Source organism: Cyprinus carpio, chromosome B9 (genome assembly GCF_018340385.1).
Source record: "Cyprinus carpio isolate SPL01 chromosome B9, ASM1834038v1, whole genome shotgun sequence".
Classification (NCBI taxonomy): Eukaryota; Metazoa; Chordata; class Actinopteri; order Cypriniformes; family Cyprinidae; genus Cyprinus; species Cyprinus carpio.
Genome location: NC_056605.1, coordinates 32,140,918 through 32,145,439, shown reverse-complemented (window position 1 = coordinate 32,145,439; position 4,522 = coordinate 32,140,918). Strand labels below are relative to the sequence as shown.

Genomic DNA, 4,522 nt, shown 5'->3' with positions numbered 1-4,522 from the left:
GATATATTTCTCATGTATGTGAGACGCCACAATTTTCAGTTATTTCATTATTAGGGAAAAAATTACGTGATCGAGAGGGCGCCTCCCTGTCATGCATGCGAATTAATAATTTTTGCACAAACACTTGAATATAAATAATTCACATTTTGCTTATGCATTACAAAGTAAATAATTTTTTACATGCAATTATCCAAAATAAAACCAAACAAGATTTGTAATGAAGATAAAATATGTAGACAAATAAGAATAAATGCTACGTGCACTCAGCATCATGCAGACCAAATCTTGCACTGATATTTTACGGAATATTATACAAACCTGCATTTAAATGGGCTGCAATTTATTTATTTATTTTATTTGTTTATTTTTACTTTACTTAAATTATATGAAAGCAAGCAAAGAAGACTCCATTTAAAATCACTGAAGTTGTCAATTAATGAAGCTCTTTTTTCTTTTTTTTACATCGTGTGCACTTTGTTGATAAGTGAGGACGTTTCATTAATACGCAGTTAGAAATATAACTGAAATTACATGGATATACCACAAAGTTTAAAGACATCGATCTCTCCATTGAATTTTTCAAATTATATATGAGACATATCATTATGAATATTTTAAAGTATTTAAGTAAGAACTTTTAGCATCAACTATGAATAAACTTTATTTTGAATAGTGTTCTGAACGGAAATGCGAAACGAAAGCGATGGATTTCTCAGAATCCTAGCTGGCTTCATATTTTGTATGCCAGGTGGTGATTACTTTATTTTTCAGGATTTTTTAAGCCGTATAAGAATTAATCAACAGTATTTATTTAAAACTTTATCAAATATAATGAGTAAAATTGATTAATGCATTTTATTAAATAGAAATCATTTTAAGTGTCTTCACTCACTCTTTTGTCACTCTCTCATGCATAGTGGAATAAACTATTACTTTCTCACCCTTTAAAATCTTATACAAATGTTTGAGTGGTATCATTGCTTCCTACAAAAAATATTAAGCTTAGCAAAACTGTTTTTTAACATTGATAATAATCAGAATAAGTTTCTTGAGCAGAAAATCAGAATGATTTCTGAAGGATTAACAAAGCACTGAAACTTCTTTGTGTCAAACAACAGATTTATAAACGCTTTAATGACTAATGTTGTGTTCTCAAATGCAAATTAAAAGCCTTTCAAACCAAGCGCAGTACTAACAGTAGATCAAACTAAAACGAGTAATTGTAACAGTAGAGACATGTAGCTAGGGACCGGACTGGGAGTGAAAGCGGCCCTGGATTTTCTCCCCAATCGGTTACCCCAAAGGCTACAAACAGTCAGCAAAAGACACGTCAGTTTGCACGGTGGTTTCTGTTTCTTCTCAGCAAAGATAGAGTGCATTGTAGAGTGCCCCCTACTTGTATGCGACTGTCAGCGTCACTTTATCTGGTACTTTTTCTTTGATGTGATGAATCAGTAGCCGCTGATCAGATTGGATGAACTTCTCCAGGAACTCCAGATGACCAGTCCACCCACCATGTAGCGTCACACTACAGATTATTATATAATTACAGCTTCAACCGCTAGGAATTTTCAGAGGTCGGTGAAAATCTGCAGAACACGATCCCTGCAAACAGTCTGGTCTTATGTTTGCGTCACACTATTCATTACACTAGCTCCGGCTTTTACGACGCTTACTGTAATGATAGTATTATTATGTACAGAGTGGTGGTGTGTGTGTGTGTGTGTGTAATGTGTCGATGATGATATTGATGATGTGTGTGTGTCCATCACTCAAGGATATAAAGGCTTACAGGATCACCTACACTGTGAGATATTATTCATACTTAGTGTAAATTGTAAGATAGTACTTTTTACACCTCAATGTATTGCAGTGCTTTACAAAACAGTAGGTAATAACATATTCTTTATATGATTCTATTGCTTATAAACTTGGATGCTATTCTTCTAGTGTCCTTCCTTGTGTCTATTCCTAAAGCCCCTCACACACCTTCTAATCACACTGAAGCTGCTGATCAGTAAAGCTGTTCTTGAAGCTGCAGGAAGAGACTCCACGCTCTGAGTTTGGGGGAACAATATGAGCTGCATGTGATTGGATTCTCCAGAACATCTGATCAACGGAGGACAATCTACATATAATTTCTAATTATATACATGTTAGACATTTTATTTCCATGTTTGGAATATTTTCCTTATGTTTTCTTTAATATAAACACCTCTCTGAGCTAATATACAATGGAATAAATGATAAGAAATGCAGATTTGTACTGGTCGGTCAGTTCTCAAAAAGCCACTGTTCTTACTCTGACTTATCTGACTGGTTTCTTTAGTAATTTTGTCTGCTAACAGTCAAGCTTCCCTTTGCTAACAAGACGGAGCTATTAGCACTTAGTGTAACAGAATCCATTTAAAGGTGTTGCTAATGCAGAAACAGCTTTAACATGAACACAGAAGTCCACACATGAACAAGAAACAAAGACACACAATGTTTTACTTTCTGTATCTCTGTATCTTGATACAGCTATTGTGTTTTCTGGCTTTCTGGGTGATTTGTTTTTCACTTCACAAATATTTTGCAGTGTGTCATATATAATCTTACCACAGTTTCTCCAGTTTACAGTGAGGATCCTCCAGTACAGCACAGAGACGCTTCACCCTGAGTCTCCTAGATTATTATTCTCAGACAGATCCAGTTCTCTCAGATGTGAGGGGTTTGATCTCAGAGCTGAAGCCAGAGCAGAACAACCTTCTATCATCTGTGACGCCACAATAACTCAACCTGTAGAGAACAATGACACAGTCTTTCACTCTCTCTCAGATCAGATCAGTTTAGCTGTGAATCCATTAGTGAGAGAGAAAGTACAAATCAATGTGTGATGAATCATTGACTGAGATTTAAAAATGTCAAAGAACAAAAAAACATGATCATAAATCATTTAAAGTGGAAGAAGCAGACAGTTGTTAACATTATTTAGTAAAGTGATTTCCACTTTGATTAAAAAATATATAACAAACATGATTAATGTAACCATTTAAAGAAAAAAGGATGTTTTGTTATAGTTTTTGGAGCAAGTGTGCCTCCATCTGCAGTAGCTTGCTGCGCAGGATCGCCAATGGGTTGGTTCGCTTCGATGGCCAGTGCGAGTAATATACATTTCTTTTACATTCTGAACACACAAATGTTATTTTTACACACAAAATAATTTGGTTTTCTTGCAGTTTGGATGAATATTCTAACCACGTGAAGCTAATCTATATATTAAGTTTTTGATCCTGTTGTGCAAGCGTTCTTGGTTTTCTACCATAATCAGAGCGCCGGCGACAGGTATGAAACAACCAGCGCTTCATGCCAATATCATTCATGTCGCATTTATGCTTCTGTTCCTTCACCAACAAGACCGTATGCATTAGTGGCTGGATGCCCACAGATACTGTGGTATCATATTTATACTAAACCTACATTACAATTAGTTTTCCTAAGGTTAACAGGACACAGTGTTTAACTAATCACCTCTCTGGAACAATCAGACCAGTGCTCTCACGTGCCGACATTCTCACGCGTTTAAATCAGTTTAAATTATTAAAGTGTTTTAAGCTTCATCCAGCGAGACAGCACGAATATATTTCAATGCGGTACTCACACGCCGTGATAGACCTTTTCTGGAAAGAGATTTAAATGTTACTTCACGCGTTGTGATAGATACTTGCTCGCCAGCCACACACGCACACACACACACACACACACACACACACACACACACACACCACACACAACAGACACACACACACACACACACACACATGAACTCTCTCTCTCACACACACACACACACACACACACACACACACACACACACACACACACACACACACACACACACACACACCACACACAACACACACAAACACAAACCACACACACACACTACCACAACACTACACACGCACACTAATCACAACACATCCACAACACAAACGCACCACACACAAACACACACACACACACACACACACATACCACACACACAATACCACACACACAAACACACACCACACACACACAACACGCACACACACACTACCACACCCTCTCTCACACACACACACACAAACCACCACACACTACCACACACGACACACACAACCACACACTACCACACACACAAACACACACACACACACACACACACACTCTCTCTCACACACACACACACACACTCCCACACACACACCGTATTACACACACACACACTACCACACACACACACACACTAACACACACGCACGACACACACACACACACACACACACACACACACACACACACACAAACACACACACACACTACCACCACTACTTCGGTGACACACACACACACACACACACACACACACACACACACACACTCACACACACACATAACACACACACACACACCACCGCCACAAGCACACACACACACACACACACACACACACATCATCATCATCACTACAAAGCCATTGTTCGCCTCGACACAGCAC

General features: G+C 38.1%; 2 long non-coding RNA genes across 2 annotated transcripts in view; both read right to left on the bottom strand.

The window, feature by feature from the left end:
• LOC122134427 overlaps nucleotides 1-2,762 on the bottom strand; it is a 14,434-nt gene extending 11,672 nt beyond the window's left edge. Inside the window, exon 1 of the long non-coding RNA XR_006155671.1 lies at nucleotides 2,599-2,762. This is a non-coding gene — a long non-coding RNA (uncharacterized LOC122134427). The remainder of the gene's footprint in view (nucleotides 1-2,598) is intronic.
• LOC109083327 overlaps nucleotides 1-4,522 on the bottom strand; it is a 76,503-nt gene that overhangs the window by 37,673 nt on the left and 34,308 nt on the right. The window lies entirely within an intron of this gene.